A 27,637-nucleotide genomic window follows, 5' to 3' on the forward strand; every position below is an offset into this window, starting at 1 on the left:
ATAGATAACGCTTAAAAAAATTATGCTTCCCATTTTAAGGGAAAAAAATCTACCTTCTGTCGTGACTGCAAACAAAGCAATACTGAGATTGTGCATGCAGTCTATTTGTCATTTAAGATGAGGATGGGAAGAAGCAAAACCCAGAGCAGAAACAGTAGTTTTGCAGAATGCTTTGAGAAGTAAATTATTTAAATGATTAAAAAAATTGACAGTATCCAAATGAAGGAAACATGCATTATGAAACCTTGATAGGTAAGCATTTTTGTATTGTCAGTATGACAAAGGACCAAAAGCTGAATTAATCCAGACACAGAAATCAATGCAAAAAGCTTTTATTCTAATTGATCTGATGATGCAGGTTAGAACACAGGACACATTCTTCATTTGAATATATAAAGCAAATCTAGCAAAAAAGTTTTTCCCTGCTATGAATATGTGTATTTATATGTAGCAAGTGGTTATACTTTCTTTTCATGATTAATTTTAATAATAAAATAAAATAAAGTAAATATATTCTATTAAAATTACACTCAAAATCATTCAGGATATTGTATAAAACAGATTTTGGGGGAATAAAACTTTCATTTGACACGGTAGATGGTTATTTTTTTAAATCACTAAATTTATCATTTGTCCATCTCTTTCTTGTGACTAAAATGAGTCCCTTTATTATCTTCACTTTCTGTACTTTTCTTTATCACTTATTTTAGTTTCTCAGAGACATCATTCAAATGCACATGTACACACAAAAGGTTAATCCTACAACTGAGCCCTGTTAATGCAACATATCACAGACACAGTAATAATGGTGTGACTTACCTTAGGACCACTCTGAAAGTCTGGGCCTTCCCAATGCATTCAAATGGTGAACTGCATTTGCTGTCGCTAACCTAAAACATCAGACTGGGATTTCCACTGGAAATTATAAAAAACAGTGGCCGCACAGAAAGGAGTGGTCAAGAACCCATCTAGTGATGGCAGCAGTGCCTACATACAACTGGTATCTCTAAAATTTCATGTTTCTCTCCCCCTTACACGGTCTGAAAATCCTAAACCCAAACAAATTCCATTCCTGTAATAAGGTATAACCAATCCCAGCAAAGTATCATAACTGAAATTTGTGTCAATTGTAATGAAAACACTCAGAGTGAAGTCCAGAGCTTTAAAACTTAACCCAAGACATGTTTATAACAGATTTCCTAATTCATACCAAGGATCTCCACATCTATTAAATATCACAACCTAATCTCATTTACCAATTGATTTTTCATCATCAAAGAAATTCCCATTTCCAAGGTCAAGTAGATTTCCATATACTACACAATCAGATATGGGCAAAACTCCCACTAAAAGAGAGTTTGTTAGCTTTTTTTTACATCATGGACACTTTTGGCTGTCTAGTGAAGCCTATGGATGTCTTCCAGAATAATGTTTTTAAATATACAAAAATAAAATACACAGAAGATTGTAAAGGAAACCAATTATAATAAAACAGTCATCAAAATTTTTTCCTTAAAAAAATTCATGGACCCAGGTTTACAACTATTTCCCCAAAACAAAATTCTAGTGCCTATCAGGCCTACCTCTCTCATTTTACATCAACCAAAATCCTCTCCTTGGCAGCAGTGATAAATTGGTCATGCCTTTCAAAATGAGGTGGGAAAAACTCTTCAATTTGAATTCCTCTCATGAATTTCAAAGTGCTACAGCTCCCAAGGCCATCCATCAGGCTCAAGTTAAAATAAATCCAACAAGGTGAAGTTTTCTCAAGTGTGAATATCACGAATGATATGTTAGACACAGACAGGTTGCTTTCCTTAGGTGATTTAAAATTTGTACTTACAAGCAAAGGAGACAGCAATCTAGATGTGTGCTTAATGGAAAGTGACAGTGTTAAGTACTCATGCAGACTCTGTATACGCATGTAAATATTCATATCTATACCTAGAAAGACAGCACAGTAATGGATAGTTTTTTCTATTTGTCATTTTTAGAGAACAATCACAACCTGCATTACCTTGCAGCTATCACTTAATGTCACTGAATTAGCTAGAAAGACACATTTTGAGATACTGTCTGTCTCTATGTCCATCTTACCACCCTAAATCTCTACCACAAGAAGCAAGAGAGGAAAATGACAGGGATTGTGAGTGGAGGAGCAGTACTCTAAAAATATGAGTTTTGGGAGAAATGTTTGGCTAATATGTTCCTTCCATAGAGATAAGGATTGATTACAGAAAGGAGATAAAATTACCACTGTCTGATTAGATTTATACTTAAGTGGGAAATCTCAACACTGCCCCTCAAATTGCTGAGAGCAATAGAGAAATATATTAAATCTGCAGAAGGTACTTTTTATACATCTGAATCTGGTATTATAGTTTAAGTATAAATGGTACAGAAAAAGGCAAAATTTTGTTAATGTCTACAGTATGGAAGAAGAAAGCATTAAGGAAGGAAGAAAGGAAGGAAGGAAGGAAGGAAGGAAGGAAGGAAAAGAAAAGAAAAGAAAGGAAGGAAGATTGAAGCCTCCTATCTAGACTTCTGCATTTTAGGATTTTGAGGAAATTAGAATTAGAAGTAAAAACAGCTTACTTAGCTCCCCCTAACCCCTAATGCATTATTTTCCCTTCTAACATCTCTGGAGACCTTTGTCCAGCCATAACTTGAGAATTTTCATTGATTGGAGATCACAATTTCTCAAAATAACACCTTCCTAATCCTTAGAACAGCCATAATCCTTAGAAGGTATTGCCCTTTATTGGTCTAAAATTTACCTCCTTATTTTTGCCTTGGTTCATCGATCCTTTTGAAGTCATGTAAAATAAATCTAATCTATCTTTCACATCACAGATTTCCAAGTATTTTAAGAGAAAGACTGTGTTCCCTCCTTCCCTCCTCCCTTAGCACAAAGTGAAACATTTTATTCTCCAGGCTAAACATTTCTAGTTTATTCAACCATTCTTCATGTGACATGGCTTCTAGTCCCTTCAATATCCTAATCACATTTTTAAAAATTTTATGTGCCTATTATAGTGTTTACAACTAGCCACAAAGTTCCAGATGATCTAACTAGTGTAGTTTACAATAAGGCTATCAATTTCCTTGATCTAGGTACTATGTTGTAGCCTAAGATGATGCAGATATTTTTTAGCAACCATGTCACATTACTGGCTCCTAATGAGATAATTTTTTTTGTCTTTTTTGAGGGAATTACTGTCAAGCCATATCTCTTCCATGTGGAAAATATGTAGGGTTTTTTTTTTTAACATCTTGGACTTTAATTCATCCTTATTAAACTGATTTATTGTTCTAGCCTCATTGGAGGCAACATGATATAATGATGAGAAAGTTGAACTCAAAGCTAGGAGAACTTGAATTCATGTCCTGCTTCTGACACATATGGGCTATGATTCAGGGTCACTCACGTAACCACTCAGGTTCTAGGTAATACTCTTAAGTTGCAGAGAAGGTGCTGACATCTACTGACACAAGGACTGTCCTTACCTGGGAGTTCCCTATGCCAAATAAATTACAGGTCCAGTTCTTACCCCATTCCTATTTATTCTAGCATACTGAGAATTTTTTGAATTTTGTGTTGTATTAGTTGATTTTTATTTATGTTGCTTCTCTCCTAGCTTTGTGCCATATGCAAATTTAGTATCAATACTCTTGATGTCTTTTCTAAGTCAGTGATAAAAAAAAAAGTTAAAAAGGTCAGGACCAAGTACAATTCCATGCATTTAACTAGGAATCTCTAATTAGATTATCAATACATTAATCAACAGTTTTGAGGGAATATCTAGTTAACCAACTAGAGATCTGTTGTAACCAAAATATCAAATCACCATTTTCACTCTCTTTTCTACAAGAAAGTTATTGGCAAACACTGTACTGAAATTAATATACATCAGTGTCTATAATATGCTCATCATCTTATTATATTAATAATGCTGACAAAAATAAAATTGTTAGTTTGGTATTTGTTCTTTAGGAACAAATTATAGATCCAAATGACTAACCCCCTCTTTTATAAATACTCACTAATCATCTATTTAATATTCCATTCTAAAATTTTTCTGATATCCAATATCAAGGTTACTGGTCCATAGTTTCTAGCAGCCTTCTTTAATCTCTCTGAAAATCTAGACAATTCATCACCAGCTTTCTGGTAGTTCTCTCCTTCTTCATGATTTCCCAAAGATGATCAACAGAGTTTCCTGATCACATTGTCTTGTTATATTGGAATTAAAGGATCAAGAAATATGAATTCCTTTAAAGTAGTTGGGTTCTTATAGGTGCACCAGTCGTCAGTCTTTTGCTCTCTCCAACTTATTTTTATGTGGTACCATTTTCAATTGCAAGAGAAACTTCTTTGATAGTGAGGACAGAAAAAGAAAGTGAAGTTGAGTCTCTCTGAATTTTTCTGTCATCTGTTCACACAATACCATTGTCCTCAAACAACAAGACTTGTTCTTCCTGTTGTGGTGATACCAAAAAGACCATTTTTGTTGTCTTTAATATTCTTCACAAGCCCCAATTCATTTTGGAACTACTTAGTTCAGGCACTGTAAATATGAGATAATATTATTCTCAGATGCCCCCTTGGTGATATGCTTCCTCCTTCCAACTTTTTATATTCCCTTTAGAAATATGAGCTCATTTGAGAGCTGCCTGTGCACTTCTTTTTCCCTAGATACCTTGCTCTTTTCTTCCTAATTTAGATCATTTAATTATATAGTAAAAAATTCATGTTCTAGATCAGTCTAACCCTCTTGAGTCAAATTCTTTTTTAGGTCTAAGAAGTGTCTAATTTGGTAGGTAGGCTGCAAAACTCCTGAGTTCTGCCTGACCAGATTAAAATGTAATTGGGAAATGTTTAACAAAATAAAGTTATAATACAACATAGATAATGTTAATGTGTGATTTTATAAGACAATATGCCATGCCACATGTTTCTATTTGAATTTGACACTACTGCTCTTCATGATCACAATTACTTTTACATAAAAGCTTTTAAAATTTGCTCTCATAAGGTCTAGGTTACATATCTAATTATGCTTACCACACCTTTCACTGATTCTGAAGAACTCTTAAGAAGACAGTCTTCCTCCTAAGGTTTCTGTCACTTTTTTTCTTCAACAAATTCCTCTTCTCCTCCCCTGCCTTTGTTTTCCTTTCATCTCCTCTCTTTGCTTCCCCTCCCCTCTCCTCTGACTATCAAGCCTTCTTGCTTGGTTCCTCTCTTAGACTATGGGGTTTTCTTCAATTTGAGCAATTTGAGAAGGTCTTTGTTATTTCATTGATTTCAGGCTCCTGGGAGAAGGATACTCTGCCTATAACACTGGAGAACAAAGGTAATGAAATCTTTGGGCCAATGACCATGAGGAGTTTGCTTTTTCTGTTGGGAAATGGATTATACTTGGGAAACATTCTTTGAAAATATGATTTGGGGATTTTTAGGGGGAAATAGATAGGTGCTGGTGAAGGCATGAGGGAAAATAATGTTGAGTTGAATCCAAAAAAAGAGATTTCTATCTTGTGGAAAGAAAGAAGGGTTTAAAATTCTCACTCCCTTCAAATAGTTTAACAAAATGTTTCAGACTGGATGAATCAAAAGACAGAATTAAGATTGCCAGGAGAAATATCAATAATCTCAGAAATGCAGATGAAATCACTCTGGTGACAATGAAAAGTAGTTAATAAGTCTCTTGATGAAGGTGAAAGAGGAGAGTGTAAAAGCTGGCTTGAAGTTTAACATAAAAAAGACCACTAAAATCTTGGCCACTGGTCCTATCACTTCCTGGGAAATAAAGGGAGAAGCAATGGAAGTAGTGTCAGATTTTATATTCTTGGGTTCAAAGATCACTGTAGATGGCGATGCTGATCATGAAATTTAAAAAATGCTTGCTTCTTAGAAAGAAAACTATGGCAAATTTGAACAACATGCTAAAAAGTGGAGACGCCAACTTGCTGACAAAGGTCCATATAGTCAAAGCTATAGTTTTTCTAATAGCAATATATGGCTATGAGAGCTGTACTATAAAGAAAGCTAAGCACCACAGAATTGACACTTTTGAATTGTGGTGCTGGAGAAGACTTTTGAGAGTTCTTTGGATAGAAAGGAGATCAAATCAGTCAATACTTAAAGAAATTAATTCAGGCTATTCATTGAAAAGTCAAATACTGAAGCTTAAATACTTTGGCCACATAATAAGATGGGACTCATTGAAAAGACCCTGATGTTGGGAAAGATTAAAGGTAAAAGGAAAGGGGACAATAGAGGATGAGATGGATATATGGTATCATGGGAGCAACAAACATAAACTTGGGACAGACTTCAAGACACAAGGGAGGATAGAAGGGCCTGGTGTCCTGTATAGTAAATGGTGTCACAAAGAGTAAAACTTGACTGAATGACTGAATAACAACAAAATTGCTGAATACTGTTATATGAAATAATACATATTTAATAATTTTGATAGACTATTATAAGAAAATTTAGAAGTAGCAGTAGGGTTAAGTCTTCTTTTCTCCTCCCTTCTCCTTGCCTTTTCTCCCTTCCCTTCCCCTCACCTCTCCTCTATTCTCCTTTCCTCTTCTTCCTCATCTCCTTTCCAGCCCTTTCCTCTCCTCTTTTCTTTCTCTTTGAGATTTAGTATCCCTATTCAATCCAGGCTGAAAATATAGTGGCCATTGTAATGGAGAGAGAGGATGCTCAGGCAAGGAGTTAATCAAGTTTGTTAGTAGATATTGATCTTGTATTGGTTTGTGGGAAGGCTAAAGGATGCTGTGGCTCTCTGTGTTTTTATGGCTTATTAACTTCTTTGCTACTATGATGGAATCAGCTTATGGGTTTGGGGATTTGGTTTTTCTGGTGTCTGAATAAATGTTTTGCTTCTGTCTTTTATATAGAGAGACTGCTATATTTTGTGATCAAGCACCATGAGGGAATATTTACAGTCAGTGCTGTAAATATTGCATTGGTACTACAGCCATCCATGGGCCCAATCTCAGTACTGATCTTTATTGAAGCTTTGACCAGCTCTATTTATGACTTGGGTTTCTTTTCCCTTCCTTTGAGAGCCTGGGAGCCCCACCCCCCTATTCCCAGAGACTCTGCATATCGGTACCAGACTTAATATAGACACCTGATCTACTTAGCCCATTATAAGACAAAAACTCCTGAGTTCAACAGATCTACCAGTCTCAGCCTTCCTGGTAGCTCTGAGTTAAGTACCACAAAGGTTCTCCTGGTCACTTGTACCTTTTAAGAGATGAAACTACCAAGGTAAGTTAAAAAGATGTATCAAGGTCCTCCACTTTTTGAAGAATACTTCCAGTAGTTATTTAAATGAAATAAATGTCACTATTAGTGTCTTGCTTCTGTTCCACTTAATAATTTGTATTAAAGTGAACCTACAAATGAAGAGCTAAAATTTCCAAGAGCTTAAATATTTTTTTAATACCAAATACAGAATATAGCTAGATCCCAAATAGTAAGAATAATGAATCACTTGAAGTGGTCACATGCATTTAGATTCAGACTATTCAAAGTTATAATTAAATAAAATATGGTCATTGGTTCCAGCTCACTGGAAATATGCAGGATGAATTCAAATAAGGAGACTATTTCAGATGATTCATTACTAGCACTAATATGGACTTAGCTTGAATTTAAACCTAGAAGAGATTTTGTAAGTTAAAGATTAGCATGTCTAAGTTAGAAGTGACCAAGATGACAAAGAGATGTACAAATACATATTGTGAGGATCAGTTAAAGTAACTGATAAAAGATATTTAGCTTACAGCAAAAGGTTATTAACCTTTTTCTTTTATAAGCTCCTTGTTCAGAATAAAATCTTTAAAATGTATAAAACACAATACAAAGAATTATAAATGAAGCCAATTGTACTGAAATAAAATTATCAAAAAGAATTTTTTTTTAAGTTCATGGACCTCAAGTTAAGAACTCCTGACATAAAGAATTCAAGATGTGACCTTCAAATGTTTGAAGAGCTGTCATGTGAGGGATTTAAATTTTGTGGCCCCCTATTACTTCCAGGATCAAATATAAATTCCTCTGTTTGGCTTTCAAAAGCCCTTCATAACTTGGTCCCTGCCTACCTTTCTAGTCTTTTTTGCCTTATTCCCTTTCATGTACTCTTTGATCCTGGGGCAGGGGTATATTTGTTCTTCTATATGATAGCCCATCTTCTGATCCAGGTATTTTCACTGGCTGTCTTCCATTCCTGGAATGTTCTCTCCCTCCCTCCCTCTCTCTCTCTTTCTCTCTCTTTTCTCTCTTCTCTCCTCTCTTTCCTCTCTGTCTTTCAGTCTCTCTCTCTCCTTTTCTTGATATGTGTGTATGTATGTATATATATTACATAGTCATTTGCATGTTGTCTCCTCCATTATACTGTAAGCTCCTCAGAGGAGGAACTATTTGTTTTTTACCACCTTTTTTTGTATCTTTAACACTTGGCACAATGCTTGGCACATAGTAATACTTAATAGATGCTAGTTAACTGATTTTGGAAGGGAGAATAAGAATCAATGGGCAAAAAGTTATAGGGAAGCAACTTAGGGTTTAATTGAGCAATAACTCCCTAACAATAAGTTGTCCAAAAATGGAATAAACTGATTCACAATGTAGTGAAGCTCTCTGTGACTGGAAATGTTTAAGCAAAGTCTTGAATACTTTTTTTCAGAGAGGTTTTAGGGGAAGGAATATTCATTGGCTGGGGGTGGACCAGATCATTTCAGAAGTGTCTTCCAATTCTAGAATGTGATTACAGAATTATAAATTAATCATAAGAATTTATTGAGTATTTTTATGTGCCAGACACTGTGCCATCAACTATAACCCATTCACTTTGTACATGAGGAGACTGAGGTCAAAGTACAAGAGATAGAAGAGCCCAGATTTTTCTGACTCCCAGTCCAAAGTTCTATATGCATGAATATATCTTATTTAATAGCAAAGAACTACTAGACTCAAGAAAAAAGGTATTTTTAAACTCAAATAATTCTTTCATAAAGTACACACAAACTCCTGATTCATTAATTTGTTAGTTCTTCTTTCATATAGTCATAATCGCATGTATTTATACACAAGTCAAATATTTTGTGAAGTTACTGGGTTACAATTGATAATGAAACCCTGAAATCATAAATCATTCTTTCAGAAAGTTAAATTCGCTTTTATGTATTTTCTTACTCATTCCCACAATTTCCATGAGACAGAGGTGTCTTAATTAACTGCTGAGAGAACTGAGACCTGTGAAGGTAAATGAGTTTTCCCCAATGACCTTTTCTCAAATCTCCTCCCCCTCACTAAACCAGATAGCCACTGAGGTTCCTTTAAAAACTGAAATACTAAGATTCCTTTTTAAAACAGAAGTGCTTCTATCTCGTTTAGATAGAAGCACTTCTATCTAAAGAGTTTCTTGTCCTTATTATTAGGTTATACAGGGTGTTTCAGTAGTTTTGGTGCAGTTTGAAGCTATCATGACTTCCCACTGCTTAATGTGGTCCTTTTTCTTAGTCCTTTTCCTTTGTTCATTTCTTTTTTGCCATTGTTCCAGGTTAAGATAACCAGTAAATCATGCTTCCTACTTCTCCCTCTTTTTTTTTTTACTGCTCCTCAAAACTGACTTCTTCAAGGAATCCCTTAGTAGACTCTGGTAATAGTATATATTTTCCTTTTATGAAATTTGTAAGGGTAGCACCCCATATACTGATGAAGCTTGCCAAGTGTTAAACTGTGCTAGTGACCATTTTTGTTGAAGGAAATTAAAGAGAAAAATCATCAAGCTCATCAGAATTCATAGGAGTGTGTCAGTGCAGCAGATCCAACCTCTACCCAAGTCCTAAAATAGGATGCACATCATAGAATGCAACAACTCCCAGGAAGCCAGCCAATCACCTCAGCAAACAACCGTAGTGCTGGCCTTTTCACAGACATCTCTGAACAATGCTTTCCAAAGCAGTACATCTAAGCAACAAAATGAAAATACTAATAGCAGTTCTTATAGATAATAGACAGATCTGGAAGGGACCTTAATAATCCATTATGACAGATCATCTTAGACAAAAGGAAGCTAATGCCCAGAGAGCTTGTGACTTGCCCAAGGTCATGCAGTGGCAGAGCCAAAACCACAACTCTGTTCTGCTGAGTCCAGTGTTCTTTCTACTTTAAAACATTGTCTTCCTACTTGGCTGGACTTGCTGAAAGCCCAGTCACTCACAAGAGTGTTCCAGAGTAGAAAACAAGGTAGATGGGGCCAGAGTTGGCCATTGTCAATGAGAATTTCCATTAACCGGTACTTTATATCCTTCCTCCTCAGCTTCTTTCCGCAGAAAATGCACAACCATTAGAGAAATGTGGTCACTGTCCTCAAGGAGGGCAGATGCCCCAAACGGGGAACAGACTGCAAATTAAGTAATTGTCCTCATTTGTAATATGATGGAATTGAACTAAATGATCTCTGAAGTATCTTACAACTTGAATATTCTAGGATTTCAAGTAGAAGCTGAGTCTCAGAGTCATACAGTAATAAAGGCACTAATACACTATTGGTGGAGCTGAGAAAGTTCAACAGTTCTGGAAATCAATTAGAAATATACCCACTGTCAAAGAAAAAAAAGTTGCTACTGTACTGGTGTTTTCCAGAAGAAATTTTAATTAAACTTTAAGCAAATATCCAAGCATTTCTACCTTGGACAGAGAGATGTCTAAAGGTTCCCTTTCCCTCTAACATGACTTATTTCCCCAAGACAATTTTAGGTAATATTTACAGGAATCTCAAAGAAGAAAATCTCAATATGTAATATTACAGTTCTGTGTTATCATTAAGAATATCTGAGTAAGCAAATCACTATCCTAGTCCTTCCAGGTCACTCCCCTCCAGGAATCAATGAGACTCCTGCCAGAAGTCTATATCAAGAATCTAATTTGAATTCCAGGCAAAGAAGGCACATTGCCTTTCAGTGGGAATGGGCACTTCCCTTGGGTGAACCCTAGCACCAAACACTTCATGGGTGGAGAAGGCAATGATTTTACCTAGATCAGAATTAAGTTTGGCTATCACTCTTAATCCATTTGCCTAAAGAAGGTTTTGGCATTCTAAGAATAGCTTTTGTACCCACCTTCCTAAAGGGAAAAGTCTGGAAAGAGTTTTAGACTTGATTAATATTTTTTCTTTATGTTTTGAGATAATCTAAAAAGAGACATTTTAAAATATGCTTCTATAACACAGTCACTAAAAAAAGTTTTAAAAAGTCACTAAGCTGCATACACACTCTTTGAGCCAGTGATATCATTAATAAGCATTTACCCTAAAGAGGTCAAAGAAGAGGGAAAATCTAATACATGAATGCAACATTCTGCAAGATCAAATCAACTCAGAAACTCATACCTCCTCAGCACCCTGTGCCCCTAAGATTGTGCTCTCTGGTTGAAGAAAATGGGAGGTGGAAATCTGGGAGCTTTTCCCTTATCCTCCTGTATTTAAAGATGGCTGCCAGAGAATTTTCTTTCTAGTTTCCTACCCCTTGTCATTTCCTATTTGAGCTAATTTTCTGGACTTAATAGCAAAAAAAAAAACCCAAAACAAAAAAACCACATCATTCTATAAGATTAAATCAACTCAGAAACTCATAATTCTTCAGATCATTTCTCTCCCTGGATGCATGATTATCACACATGCCTCTGTGCCTGGGTAACCCTCCCTTTCCCCACCTCCTGGACTTTCTGTTCCTTTTTATATGTTTGCCTTTCATTAGATTGTGAGCTTGTTGAGGATAGAAACTGTCTTATACCTTTCTTTGTAGCACCTGGTACACAGTAGGTGCTTTTAAAATGTTCATCCACCGAATACTCATCTCTTTTGTTGTAGCAAAGAATGGGAAATAAAGAGGGTGCCCATAAATTGGGAAGTGGTTGAACAAACTATAGAATATTAATGTGATGAAATAGTATTCCACCATAAGAAATGATGAGAGAGACTGATGCAAAGCAGGCTGGGAAGAGTTTTATGAACTCAGAGCAAAGTGAGAAGAAGGAGAAGAACAAGTTATAGGACTACCATAATAATATAGAGCCAAACAACTTTAAAAGATACAAGAATACTAATCGATACAACAACCAATCATGACTCCAGAAGGTCAATGATGAAGCATTTTTCCCACCTCTGAACAGAAAGGTGTGGAATGAGGCATACGTTTTCAGATATGGTCCGTGTGTAAATTTGTTTTGCTTGATCATACTTGTTACAAGGAAAGGCTTTTTTTATGGGAGGGAAGTTATTGAGGGGGCATAAAAGAGCAAATATAGTAATGCAAATAAAATGGTGTTGACAAATTTTTTTAATTCTTTAAATTAAAAGAAGTCCAGGATGGGACACAGAAAATCAGGGCAGTTTTGATAGTATCAAGTTAAATTCAATAGACACTTTAAAAAATGGGTGAATAGGGGGCAGCTAGGTGGCACAGTAAATAGAGCACTGATCCTGGAATAAGAAGGACCTCAGTTCAAATCTGGCCTCAGACACTTGACACTAGATGTGTCACCACTTAAGCCCAATTGCCTTGCCTTCCCCCCTCAAAAAATAAACAACAAAAACAAAAAAAATGGGTGTATAATAGTTTACAATTGCATACACAATCCTCTTCTTAAATCATTCCTTGTACTTTGAAATGTCTGTTGATGTTTAAGTCCATAATTTTTTTTTTATAAGGAGGAGGTGAACTTTATAACTTGTAACTGGAGTTAATGAATACAAGAGATACTGCCCTGTGATTTCATTGGTATGGAGAACTCACAGGTGAGGAAACTTTTATGAAGTTTGCCCCTTTGCAACTTAATCTCCAAGTATTACATAAAGCACTTAGAGCTTAAGTGACTTGGCTAAGGTCATAGGTTAATATGTGCTTAGAGGTATGACTTGAATTTGGTCTTCTTGGTTTTGAAACCAGTTCCCCAATCACTGCATCACAGCTGCCATTTCAGAAGCAGATGATTTAAGTTTAACTCTGGTAGCTTGTATTTATTGTATGAACTTGGACAAGTTGCTTCATCTCCCTGGATTTCAGTTTCTTCATCTGTTAAATGAGGGGGCTGGACCAGGTGACTCAAGTCCCTTTCAGGTCTAGATTTTGGGTGCTATGATTCTATAAAGTGATAACCAAAGTTTCACTATTGGTGGATCCCATTCCTCCACAAGAGGTCTAGATGGCCCTGGAAGAGGGAGTGAGAAGGATGAAGTCTTGGAAGTTTATGAGTCACCAATTCTGGATTACCACAGAGTGCAAAATCTGAAATTTAGACATCCATGCTTCAAGTACTTAAGACAATGTTTTTTCTGTGTGGCATAATAAAGCCAGAAGGCCTGGATTCAAGTTCCAACAAATAACATCACCACATGGGAATGACATTTCCTTATCTGTTAAATGAGGGGATTGAATTAACATCCCTTAATCCTTACATCCCTTCTACTTCTAACATTCTATTGATTCTATAATACTACGAACAAATTTAGAGACATTTCCACTCCAGATGTTTATATGGACTATCTGTACCTATAGAGCCTTCTGAGCTTGTATTTGTCTAATCAGCCACAATTACACACATTGTTCCCCAACATAGTGATGTAATTTTGGTCCTCTTTGAGAATTAAGAACAACAACCAACCAACCAACTATGCCAAATATGAAGCTAAATACTAAAGTCAATTAATTATATGTGAAGTCACCAAATACTATGTTCCTTTTCCCAATGTCTCATGTGTTTCCTGTCCAATATAACCATAGTTTAAGAGATGATCTTAGCAATGGAGGTCAGAAAGCCCTCTTTTTCACAAAGAATATATGACAAATGTCATTCTACAGATCCAGTTTTGAATTTTGTGACCTTGGCAAGTCACATGGCCTCTTTGACCCTGTTTCCTCATCTGTAAAGACTATTAGACTAGACAATGTCCAACGTCTCTTTCTAGACCTATAATCTTATTAATTTGATGGTTTAGAGGCCTAATCCTCTATTTTGAAATTTTTTATTATCTAAAAGAAGGCATAATGACAAGTAGATACTTATTTGCTTTTATTCTTTTTTTGGCTCATCTTTCCCAACTAGTCTTTGTGGTATCTTAGTTCTAGGATTTACTGATTCTTATAATGAATAAAAGAGATGATAAAACAGGATGCCTACTTCACATGCTAATGTTCCTTACCTAGTAATCTTCCTTCTTCAATGACATCTTTTGGTAGCAAAAAGGTACCAAAATTCTAGAAGTTAAATTCTGCGGCTTGGAGATGAAAGGCGAATGGAGAAGGATAAAGAAGATGAAGGAAGGCAAAGGCAATAAGAATATGTATAGGGTGATATTTTATGGTGGAAACAACTTCAAAAAGATAAGAGTTATGATCAGTACAATGACCAACCACAATCCTGGAGGACCAATAGTGAAGCATGTTATCCACCTCCTGATAGAGAGGTGGAGAATGAGAACTTAGGTACAGAATAAAACATTTATTTTTGGACAAAGTCAATGAGAGAATTTGTTTCACTTGACTATGGTATTTGTTACAGATATTGGGATTTTATCCACCAATTTGAGGTGTATATAAGAGGGAAAGCAAATAAATGATTGCTTAAAAATAAGAAAGAAAGGACATAAACCCTGGAATCAGGATACCAAGTCTGTCACTAACTACAGTAAGTTATTTAAACTTTCTGGGGCTTAGGTTCCTCACCTTTAAAAGGAGAGACTTGGATTAGTTCAGGAATTCCCAACCTTCAGTGAAGAAACAGAAAATTTTCATGTGCCCAAATCATTAAAAGGTCTAAAGAGGGGACTCTGCTTCCTGAGAATTATTGGTAAATACCAGAAAGAGGTATGCAGTGGTGGCAACGAACATTGAGATATTCTAGATAAAACTTCAGAATCTACTAGCTCCCATTATAGGGTAATAATAACTTATATATATAAATGATGCTGTGAGGTACCCTTGAGATGGAGGGTATGAATATTATCCCCATTTTCAGATGAAGAAGGAAAGTGAGACTCTGAGAGATTAAATGATGTTTTCCATGACTATACTAAGCACCTGAAGTAGGATTCAAATACAGATCTCCTGCCTTCAAAGTCATGCTGACTTCTTTTTAGCTCTAAACCCTATTGAATGAAAAGGCTGCTGCTTTGCTTTGAATAAGCAAAACAAGACAGCAAAGGTAAGTCTCTTTTCTTTTGCCATATTACCCAGAATTTTCTCTCTTAGAGATCCTAATCAAAGAAATATAATGCTATTTTTACTGTCTTCAGCAAATCAGCTTACTCCCCAACACCCAATTTGGCAAGTACTTCACTTTTCACTCTGAGAAAGGTAAAAAAAAAAAAGTCATTAATGTATGCTAACATTTCCTACTTTGTGATTCTGCAATCTATTTTTAGCTCTTTGTAAATCCTGACATGAAGCCTGGTGCAGAATTTAATTCCTCACTGAATACTAATCAATCAGCAAAATGCAATCCCACTGATGTTGTCAGTTAATGAAGGAAAGTTCTCCCAACACAAACTCAACACAGGCATTAACTGTAGTGACAAATGCCTAAAGATTTTTCTTTAAGTGAATAGCTGTTACATATCCAAATCTGGTTGTCATTGAGCTCCTGTGAGCATTAGGAAAAGGCATGTGTTTTGGACATTTCAAAATTAAATCCCTAGCTTGAAAGAGAAATTGCATGACAGTGGATAATCGTAACATTCCCTTCCACATTTTCAAATGAACCTTGTGGTATTGAGTGACTTCTCAGATCCCTAAAAAGAGCATAAAGAACTGCCATGAATCAAAACCTTACAAATGAAGTTGGATTATCAGGTAGAATGTTAAGGTAGAAACAAGACAGAGTTAATGAGCAGGAATGCTTTACATTCAGGTCTCTAAAAAGCTGTATATTATGAATACTCAACACATGAACACTTGCATTTGACAGGGATGCTTCTGCTATTTGTTGGCTTGGCTGTCAAATATTTGGAAAATTGTATCCTTATGAATAAGCTTCTTCTATCCAGAATGATTACTCAAATGACACACATTTATCAAACACTATTATGTGTCAGGCACTATGGTAGATTCTGAGGCTACAAAGACAATGAATGAAACAATCCCTATTCTTAAGAAACATATTTTGAGGGGGACAAATGCATATTTAAGCATATTCAGAATAAAGATAAAGAGAATAAGCACAAAGTGATTATATATAAGGTGACTTGGAAAAGAAGGCTCTAGCAGCTGAGGGGATCAGGAATAGCTTCAGTTGCCTTTTCTTTTCTCTCATTCTTTTTTGCCTTATTGAATGACGCTTTAAATCATGATCTCTGGGTAGAAACCATGCCAACCTTCAAAAGATCAGTAGACTAAGTGAACAGGAATAAAGGATTTGGAGTCCAGGCTTGGTTTGACAGCCATCACAGCATCAATACCCTGAGGAATAAGGAACAATTTCTGGGAATGACCTTTGGGAGCACCTCAGCCCAGTAGCAGCTATGTAATATGAAAATTATCTGACAGCAATGAAACCTCTGGACTTCCCCTTTGTGGGACTAATGCTTTGTTACAACAGTTAAGCTTTGAGGTATTGGAGAAAATGTTTATACAATAAAGTAAATATCCCTTTGTAAAAGTGAATCAATACTGGACAGTTAAATGTAACTGGGGTACTAGTTCCTGGTGCCTAATGGTAGGGGGAAGAGGAACAGAGCTAGTAGGGGGAACTTGAGGCAGTAGTAGTAGAGAAAAAGCCACCCTAAATCATAAGAGTAACCTAAAACCCTAAAGGGGTGTGTGTAGTCTGTCTCTGGAAGAGAGGACCAGAGCACACACATTACAATACCATTGCAGCAATGGAGTATGGTCCATTGCACAGGATCAAATGTACAAGGCCGGAGATGGAGTGTCACATATGAGAGACAAAGAGAAGACCAGTTTGGCTGAATTGCAAAGTGTAGGAGGAGAAGTTATGTCCAATGAGGCTGAAAAGATAAATTGGGGCAAAATTGTAAGGAATTTTTAAAGCTAAGCAAAGGAGTTTATATTTGATTATAAAAGCAATAAGGAGCCATGAAATTTTATTGAGTAGGGGAGTGATATGTGCTTAAGGAAAATTACTGAAACAACATTATGGGGGATGGACCAGAATGGGGAGAGACTTGAAACAGGGAAACCAATCAGGGATCTATCATATTATCATATCTGAGGGAAGAGATTTTAAGGATCTGAACTGAGGTGGCAGCTATGAGAATAGAGAGAAGGGGCCATATGTGAGATATGTTATGGAGGCAGAAACAACAAGAAACTGTTCATTTTTGTCTTTGCATTTCTAGAACCCAGCAAAGTACCTTGCATATAGTAGGTGCTTAATAAATGCTTGATGAATTAAACTGACTCAGACTTCTTTACATTTCATTTTTCAATAAATATTTGTTTTATATAATAGATAAAATTTTTAAAAAGACAAAATTTTATTGATTTAAAAAGTTTTTTTACATCCGAATTTTTTCTAACATTTCTCTCCTCTTCTCCCAGAAAACCATCCCATATACAAAATTATATTTTTAAAGAAATAAAAAGATAAAGTGGAAGAAGAAATAAAATCAAATCAGCAAAACCAATCGATGTATCTAAAAGTATGAAAAGTTATGCAACCTAGTGAGGCGAGGGTGTTTTCTCATATCTCTTCTTTGGGAACATGATTTTTCTTTGTAATTTTGCAACATTCATTTTAAAAATTAATTTGTCCCTGTTCTTTCCATTTACATTGTTACAGTGATTTTGTGTGTGTATACATATACACATATTGGTTGTTCAGTCATTTTTCAGTTGCATCCAACTCTTCATGACCCCATTGGGGGTTTTCTTGACAAAGCTACTAGGATGGTTTGCCATTTCCTTCTCCAGTCCATTTTATAGATAAGGAAATTGAGGTAAACAGTGTTAAGTGACTTGCCCAGGGTCACACAGCTAGCAAATAAGTGTCTGAGTCTAGATTTGGCCTAAGGTAGAAGATAAGTCTTTCTGACTCCAGGCCTGGTACTCTATCCACTGCATCATCTAGCTGCCAATATATGTACATATACATATATGTGGTTCTTTAATTATCATTAGATATCAACCTTTCCATACTTCTTTATATTTATCATATTTTTCATTTCTTACAACATGGTAATATTCCATTATATTCATGTAGTACAATTCGTTTAGCCATTCCCCAATCAAGGGGAACCTGCTTTGTTTTATTTATTTATCTATTTATTCATCTATCTATCCATTCATTCATTTATTTATTTTTGGCTACCACTAAAAAAAGTACATGCTGCTAAGAATACTTTAGTGTATATGAGTACTTTCTTCTTATTAATGAAATCTAAGTGGTATATGCCTAGTAGTAGATTCTGTGGTCCCTCTTCCTTTAAATTAGTTGTTCAATTTCATTAGTTTTTTCAAGGAATCAAGCTTTCTTGTTTCTACAGTCGTTTTGATTTTCAGTTTATTTCTCCTCCAATTTTCTGTATCTCTTAATTTGCAATTATTTTATGTTTATTATCTACATTAGATGCTACCTTTTCCATTAAATCTTTACTTTTTCATATTCTTACCCATAGACCCAAACCACTTTGAAATTATAGTTTTTCAGTGAACAGAAATTGAGTTTTTCTTTCTCCCACCCCACCCCTCACAACTGAAAAAGAAAAAGATTAATAAAAACATTGTAACAAATTTGTCTAGTTAAACAAGACAAATTCCCATAGTGGCCATGTTTTAAAAATACACCTCATATTTCATGCAGTATATTCTATCAGGAGATGAATAGTATACTTCATCATTATTTGTCTGGAATCATGGCTGGACACTGAATTGATCAGCATTGATATAACTTTCAAAGTTGTTTTTACAATATTGCTGTTGTGAATTATTCTCCTGGTTCTGTTCAGTTCACCATGCAGCAGTTTCTACAAGTCTTCCCTGGTTTCTCTGAAACTGTCCTTTTTATCAATTCTCATAGCAACATAGTATTTCATTATATTCATATGCCACACTTTGTTCAGTCATTCCCCTATTCATTAGCACTGACTTAGTTTCTTGTAACTGGATCAAGCTGTCATAAATGAACTTGGAAAAAAATGGAACTGGATGAATAGTATTTAACTTCAATCATGGGGGAAAACTGCGATGAAGGAACATAATTTTTCTGGGAGAAAAAAAAGAAATTTAACAACATCCTTCTAGGGAGCTAAGCTGATACAGCACAAAATGAAGAAGAGAGTTAACAATCACCTGTTATGTTAGGGCAACCCAAATCTATGTGATGTCTGCCATCATTCAGCTTCATCAGGTATCACAAAAGTGAATTAGAAAATGCTGCTGATTTACTAGGGAAAGCTTTCTGGGTGTATTATTGTTTCTATACCAATAACATCTTTCTTGTCTTTAAGGATTGGTTTCCCAATACCAATCTGGGAGGAAAACTGATGCTTTCTCTCACTAAAATATCAATGCAAATTATTTCAGTTTCTCTCCTTCCTTGTGTATTAAGTGGAATTACCTAAATCTTCATCAGGAAGAAATCACAGGATTTAGAGCTAAAAGGAGAGTGGAGGAAACTATATTTTCCAGCCTTCTCACTTTAAGGTGAAACAGATAGATCAGCTAAGTAACTCTCAGAGCTACTCAGAAGTATTGCTAGAATTAAAATCCATATCCTGTCACTCAAAACCTAATGCTCTTTTTTTTTTTTAAAGCAATTGGGGTTAAGTAACTTGCTCAAGGTTACATGGCCAGGTGTTTCTGGGTGGCTGCTAAGTGTCTGAGCCCGGATTCGATCCCCAGGTCATCCTGACACTGGAGCCGATGATCTTACTCACTGTGCTACCTGGCCGCCCCCCTAGTGCTCTTTCTATGCTACTATGCTGACTGGGTTTAATTCCCATCTCGGCTATTTGTGAATTGTGTGCCTGGCTCTCTTACTTAACAAAAAGTCATATAATTTCTTTGAGGTCCAGTTCCCTATTCAACAGTAATAATCATGCTTTCAGTATGGTATAGTAGACACAACACTGATCTTGGAGTCAGAAAGACCTCGGTTCAAATTTCACTTCAGACTGTGTGGCCCTGGACGTGCCCCTTAATCTCCTTGGGTTTCAGTTTCCCTATACGTAAAATAAAGGCATTAGATTCAGTGGCCTCTGAAGTCCGTTAGAGCTCTAAAATCTACAATCTGACATCTTTAGGTGGTTGTGAGGCTCAGATGGGAAAATGGACTTTCATGCTTTGTAAAACACTCTTTTAGTTATTGTTAACACTAATTCAACTATTTACCAAAAAAACTCAATTCAACAATTCACTGTAGAACATTATTATGCAGCACAGTGCTAAATTTTGGAAGACAATACAGAAATGTCCAAGACATGGTTCATTCTCTTATAAAATTTGTAATCTAGTATAGAAAATAAACATATAGCCAAAAAATTAAGTATAATACAAAATAGAAAATACATAGCCACATAAGAGAGTTATACAAGTGTCATTCAACCTACTAGGAAGGAAACTTTTTTGACTTAGGAGGATGAAGAGGGAGGGGATGGCGAAAGATCTGCAAAGGAGTTGACATTTAAGCTGACTCCTAAATGAAAAATAAAGAGGGGGGAAGGGGGTTTCCAGGTAAGGAACAGTGTGAACAAATATCCTAAGACAATTCCATTTAACGAGTTCTGATTTAGATTACAAAGGGAACGTCTTGGTGCAGTACTTCTGAAGAATTACACAGAGATAAATTACATTCAATAATTACCTCTGAATAGAAGAACATATTTGATCTCATTTTATTAAGTTGACAAGTATCTCAAGGGCGAGTGAGTTATCACTATATTTATTTTGTTAATATGCATATAAATTTACATTTTAAACACAATATCCAGGTTTATCTTTTATAACAGCAGCGTGAGGCAAAGTAGTGATTCACTGAGAATGCTTGGAAAACCAAACAATTTCCATTCTTACCCTTCATTTGAATTTCCAGTTGATACTCACTAATGATGAAGCTCCAGAATATTCTAAAAGAAATCAGCAAACCCCCTAGTGTGAGGTCATGCAAATGCCGATCACAGGAGACTCAGCACAATTAAAACTTGAAATGTGCCCAGGCTACTCAGACCATTAAAGACTGAGTCAGCTGTGGGAAACTAAAATAAAATTATTGCAAACAACTGGCACCAATCTTTCAGTAATGTCTTCCAGCTAATTTAATTATAACTGGTTCTCTAATCTGACATGGGATCAGGAATACAACAAATTAACTGGGGGAAGTAGGGGGATTCATAAAGAAAAATTAAACAAAAACAGGAATGCCTTGGGTGCAAATTAACAGTGTTACTATAGCTGACAGGGTATCACACAGCAAGGTAGAATGGCAAAGTGGACACTAATCTTGCCTCTGAGTGAAGATCTGGGTTCAAGGAAGGCCTCTGGGGCATACTGGGCTGTGTGACCCTGGAGAAGTCACCTAACCTCTTGGTGTCCTAAATAACTCTCCCTAGGACTTCATGATACTAATGAAATCAAAAGTTGGGAAGGAAAAAAAATCATAAGAGGAAGGGTCTAAAAAACTTTATCTCCTTGACAGTAATCATCTATAGGCAGCCAAATACAAAGTCATATGTTTTTTTTCCTTTAAAAAGCATATGCATACCCTTTCAGATATCATTAGTTGGTTGAAAAATACCATAAAAGATGCTAAAGAGGGGAGTTAGTGCCATGGAAACAATATCATAAACAAGCAATTGGCTAAGTGTCTGGGTATTTTGTTAATACATTAAAACGTAACTCTACTAACAAAATTACTGCAAAATAATATCGAACAGATCAACTTAATAAAGGGTATATCTGTTGTGCCAATTGTACCCTTGATATATGTTACATACATACACACACGAAGATGTCGAGGAAGAGGGTTATGAAATTATCTTTTGTGATTGTTCCATTGCTAAATGATCTCATTAATGTAGATTTTCCTTAAAATGATGGATACTCTAAATTTCCATATCAGCCCATGCATGTGTTCTCCCATAAGCTCACCACAGGTGATATAGCCAACATGCTAGTAATCATCTTCATCACCTTTTCTTGACCTCCTAAGGATACCTTCAAAACTTTAGTTGCCCAATGACCAACTTGGAGAAAAAGGTAAGACTTTCAGAAGATATTGAAAATATCACTGTTTGATGTTCCTAACCTAGCTAATGGACTCTGAATTTTTTTGAAGGGGGCACATTACCAAAGACAAACTTCACAAACGCTGACAAGGCTATTGGAAAGTCAAGAAGCATGCCAGCTTAAGAAACCTGGTTTCAAAAAGCAGGGATCCAAGTTTATAATCTTCTAAAATAGTATTTTGTTCAATATGTTGTGTTTTGGTTTTCTCCTATGGGTGGTGATGAGAAATAGCAGAGAATTTATGTACCTTTCATAAATTTTCATGAAATTAGACATTTTTTTGGATGACCCAATAACAATCAACTATTTTCTGGGAAGAAGTTATGTATTTGTGAATTGTTTTAAGACCTTTATTTTTCCTCTTTCTTTTTCATTTTGCCTCCTAGGCTCTTTGAAATTCAGCAGCTTCTTTCTCAGAAGACAGAAGGAAAGCAGAGAGCTGATTTTGTGCGAGACAGATATGAAAATAAAATAAAAACATCCTGATTCCATTTTATTGCAATGAATGTAATATTACAATTCTACAATAGAGGAAATTGATCCTAAAGTGAATTCTTAAAATAACCTAAAAGTTAGTGATATTTCTCCTACCAACTGCTTTTTAAAAAATTTTCCGATACAAGCACTCAGACTATGGCCTGAAATTTATGCCAAGAACATTGCTGTTTCCAATATTATGTGATAACTTCACTTTCACTGCTCTAAGCCAGTAGAAATTACATTGTGAAACTACTTCATGACATCTTTCCTTTGGATAAAACACAACTTTCATTTTCTCGGTCAGGAATATTGGTATGATATTAAGTAATGCATGAATAGTTCTAAGGAAAATAAGGTGGCAGAGTGAGTTGGTTAATGAAGAGATAAAAAGGTCAAGAGATAAAGGAAACCCACCCAGTCATCCAAATCCCTTCCATCCTCATTCTTTGGAAAAGTCAACATATAGCCCTTGACTCCTGGCCTGTAACATATCTCATTCCTCTTTTGATGTTCTTACTATGAGAGCCTTAACCGCCCTTTTCTTGATTCATTAGATGGTCACTTCAAAGAGACTCCAAAGAGACAGCATTTGCCAAAACAAATGCACTGACTTAGTAAATACAGACAGGACACAAACAGCCATTCATCCTAAATTTCACACATTCTCCTCCTGAGTCCACATCCACTTCTACAACTTTCATACTGATTGCCACTTTGCCCTCCAATGTTAATCCATCAGATGTTTGATCCAGTCATGGACAGGGGAAAATATGTGCATTCCAAGGCGGGGGAGGGGGGAATCCCAAGAGCTTGGGATAACTCAGGAAGGAGCAAACAAAATGAACTTGCCATAGAATTGGAGATAGCATCTGAAATACATGAACCAAATGAAATTATGCCACTGATATATGTTAGCTACAGAGTAATCTGTGTCTTCCCCCAAAGCCCAGTAAATGAAGAAACCATGCTCAGAAAGTTACTATTAATCTCATTCTAGATTCATCCTCTTCTTATGGCTCACCTTTAAGGAAATGAGGTTTTTAAAGCTCAAAAGCTATATCTGTAGGAATAATTCACAGAAGAAAGATGTGAAATTGTAGAAAAAGAGGGAAAAAAATACTTTCTGATAGCCAGGAAAACTAGTTTATATTTCCCCTGTTTCACTTCATGTTTTATCTATGGTGGGACTTTTCTTTTGTTCAGACAAATGATTTCTGTGTTAAGAAATTCTTTCTTTGGAATAGAAAGCATTAAGAGCTTGAAATGGGGATCATACAAATAAAAATGCTGGGAAACAAGTACTCCATTTCTTTGCTTATGGGACTGTAAAATGGTGAAAACTGTTTGGAGCAAAATCTGACAACATATCAGAGTTATAAAACTGATTATAGACTTTAACCCAGTGATCTCATTGCTGAGACAATTGCCTAAAGATATTAATTGAAAAGGATAAAGTGTTCTATTTGTACAAAATATGTTTATGGAGATTTCATCTCACTCATAGCAAGACTCTGGAAACTATATGCCTAGCTATTGAGGAATGTGTGAATGGAATATAATATATATCTTTAATTTAAAATATAACAAAATACAAAGATATATAGGAAAATCTGTACGAAATGATGCAAAATAAGATCATCAATACAAGAAGGGAATACAAATTACCCACAGTCATAATAGAAAATATGTCACCTACTATTGTCAGGCACTGTTCTAAGAGCTTTTACAAATATCATCTCGTTTGATCCTCACAACAACCTTGCAAGGTAGGTACTGTTATTATTCCCATTTGAAAGTTGAGAAGGCTGAGGTAAACAGAGGTTAAGTCACTTGCCCAGGTCACACAGCTATAAAATTTCAGGCTGTATCTGAACTCAGGTCTTTCTGACTTCAGACCCAGTGATCTAACCACTCTGCCACCTAATGGTGTTAAAGGTAATGTATCTTTAAGTAGTACATAGTTTGATTCAAAATGGGACACAAAAATCTATCGTTCAAAGTAAAAATATACACACACATGTGCGTACGGATATGTGTGTATATGTGTATATGCACACATATTAGTGTATGTGTGTAAAATATCAAGGAATGCCCCAAAATCTTAGTGTAATTTTAAGTTCTCGAAGCAATTTTAAGCTAACTGGATCAACACCTTGGAAACATCCTGAATATATAATCAGAATGTAAATAGTTTGGAATTTAGAGACTTAGAGAATTATTTCTCCCATATTTATTAGGATTATCTGTTTATTCATGTCTGTTGTGCTAGGTTTATTATAATAAAAATAAAGAAAATATTACTAATAAGTTCAAAGAAACATTTTTATTACTATTTTTCTGAATAAGAACATAATGTAGTAACTGTTAGCTAATACAGAAATCTAATAAAGATAATATACTTAAGCTTCCCTAGGGATGTCTAGCCGAAGGACAGCAAAGTCCACAGGAAGACCCTATTTCAGACATCAGAGTTTTAATTTGAACTCTATCATAATAATGCCTTCTAAAGCTCTGGTATCTATAAAGCCTTAGGATATTAAGTGATTGCCACATATTCAACTACTGTTCTTTTAATGGGTTCATCCTGCAAATATTTTTCAAGCACTTATTATCAGACTGTGATATATATATATATATATATATGTATGGTGAATAAAAATATATACATATGTTGTTGTTGAGTTTTTCAGTTGCATTTGATTCTTCATGACCCCACTCAGGGTTTTCTTGGCAGATACTGAGTGAATTGTCATTTCCTTCTGCAGCACATTTTATAGATGAGGAAACTGAAGCAAACAGGGTTAAGTGACCCACCCAGGGTCACACAGCTAGTAAGTGTCTGAGCCTAGATTTGAACTCAAGAAGATAAATCTTCCTGACTCTAGCCCTAGCACACTATCTACTACACCACTTATGTGTATATATACTTATATGCATATGTATGTATACATATCTAAATCTGTATATATTCATATGATTTAGCCCTTCTATTCTACTAGTTTCTGATCTATTCGGGCCAGCACAGTTCCTGGCACATGGTAAGCACTTAAATGATATTCTTATTCATTCATTCATTCATACAATATGTAGGCCCATAACTACAAAGTGGACCATCAAATAGAAGTCAAGACTATGATTGCTTGATGATGACAATTAACCCACTAAGGCTAGTCATTGTCCAACTGCAGAGATCTCAATACCTCACTGAATGACTTCATTCATGATGTCAAGAAAGGCCAGCTGCCAGGCAGATTACAGGAGCTCTAAGCAGGGACCATATCCAGGAATAAGTCAGAAGCAGAGTCACGCAGATAGAAGACTCCTCCTAAAGCACATTAAGTATTCAGATCCCAGAGGACAGGGAATATACCCTTCCTTGTTGTGCACAAGGCCTTAGAAAAGTATCCTGTAAACTGGGGAAAAACTAAAAACGTACAGATGCAATAAAAATCAAAGAGCTTTTTCTTTCTGCAATATAATTACCTGGATCATAGATTGGAGATAAAAGGGACTTAAGATGCCATCTTTTCCAACTCTCTCATTTTATAGGTATTGTTATTCCCATTATACAGATGAGAAACTGAGGCCCATAGCGGTTAGTTACTAGTTTGCCCAAAGCCACACTAGAAAATTAGCCTCAGAGGAAGGATTTAAATTCATGTACCCAATGTTTTTTCCCTTATCCTCTGCTGACCTCTGAGGTCACTCATAGATCTAGATTCTATGTATATTGAAATAAGAATGAAAAACATTTTTTAAGAATGTGTTATGTGCAAAGCATTGTGCTAAGCACAGAGAATACAAATAGGAAAGTTAGGCACTCTGGCTCTCAAGGATTTCATATTCTAATGGAGGACATAATACAGATGGAAGATTTCAGTTACAATTAAAATGGAAAGGTCCTATTGTCCTTAGTGTACAACAGAAAAGCAGATTGCAACAACTCTTCTAAGTATGATATACATATATACATATATACATATATATATATATATATATATATATATATATAATTACTGGCAGGCCAGCTAGATAAAGTGTATAAAGCACTGGGCCAAGAGTCAGAAAGACCTGAGTTCAAATCCAGCCTCAGACACTTAGTAGCTGTGTGAACCTGGGCAAGTCACTTAACCCCATTTACTTCTGTCTGCCAACAACAATGACAACTTGGAAAATAAATTCAGTAAACTGGGTCTATGAATTGGATACTCAACTTAAAATTATCTACTAGTGTATTTCTCAGGGACATACTCCTTTTCCTGACCCCTGACCAGCCATCTCATCATGACATGCCATTGGTTGCCACTGACACCAAAGTATGAATGGATGAAAATTATAACTAGAAAAAAAAGAGTGCATATCTTACTTAGGGTGGGTCATTTTCATTTATGAGTCATGTATAAAAGCCAGTATTATATTTTAAGACTATATGGGTAAATTACTACTTATATGCATGTCAACTGAGAGCTAAATATAGTAGAGTTCTTGGGATTTATATCCCAAAAGGAACAATTATGCTGAGGTTTCTTCAAAAGTCTTATAAAATTTTGAAATTCCAAATTGAGCTAGTGCATGTAAAGTTTTATGTCAAAGTCCCTAGATTAAAAAAATAGATTAAAATGTTTTAGTTTTATATCACTTTCATTTGCACATGTACCTTCCCTCCTCTCCCATCCAGACAGTCAACCTTTCTAACAAGATAGAGGGAAAAAAAAGAAAACAATAAAGCAAAACTCACCACTGTCTTGAGTCTGACAATATATGTAGCATTCTCTATCCTTCAGCTCCTGCCTCTACAAAGGCTAATTTTCTCATATCTTCTGAAAAGTCATGCTGGTCATTATAATGACACTGTCCAACTTGGGGTATTTTATTCTTCCCATTACAT

General features: G+C 35.6%; 1 protein-coding gene and 1 long non-coding RNA gene across 4 annotated transcripts in view; one reads left to right on the forward strand and one right to left on the reverse strand.

Annotated features, from left to right (window-relative positions):
- FMN1 (formin 1) overlaps positions 1-27,637 on the reverse strand; it is a 493,911-nt gene that overhangs the window by 370,226 nt on the left and 96,048 nt on the right. The window lies entirely within an intron of this gene.
- On the forward strand, positions 1,578-22,760 carry LOC138168807 (uncharacterized). The gene is made up of 2 exons (XR_011170215.1): positions 1,578-5,118; positions 5,313-22,760. It is a non-coding gene; the product is annotated as an uncharacterized lncRNA (long non-coding RNA).

Source organism: Petaurus breviceps, unplaced genomic scaffold (genome assembly GCF_028583685.1).
Source record: "Petaurus breviceps papuanus isolate PSGF00001 unplaced genomic scaffold, PetGlider_PUasm1.0 37, whole genome shotgun sequence".
Lineage (NCBI taxonomy): Eukaryota > Metazoa > Chordata > Mammalia > Diprotodontia > Petauridae > Petaurus > Petaurus breviceps.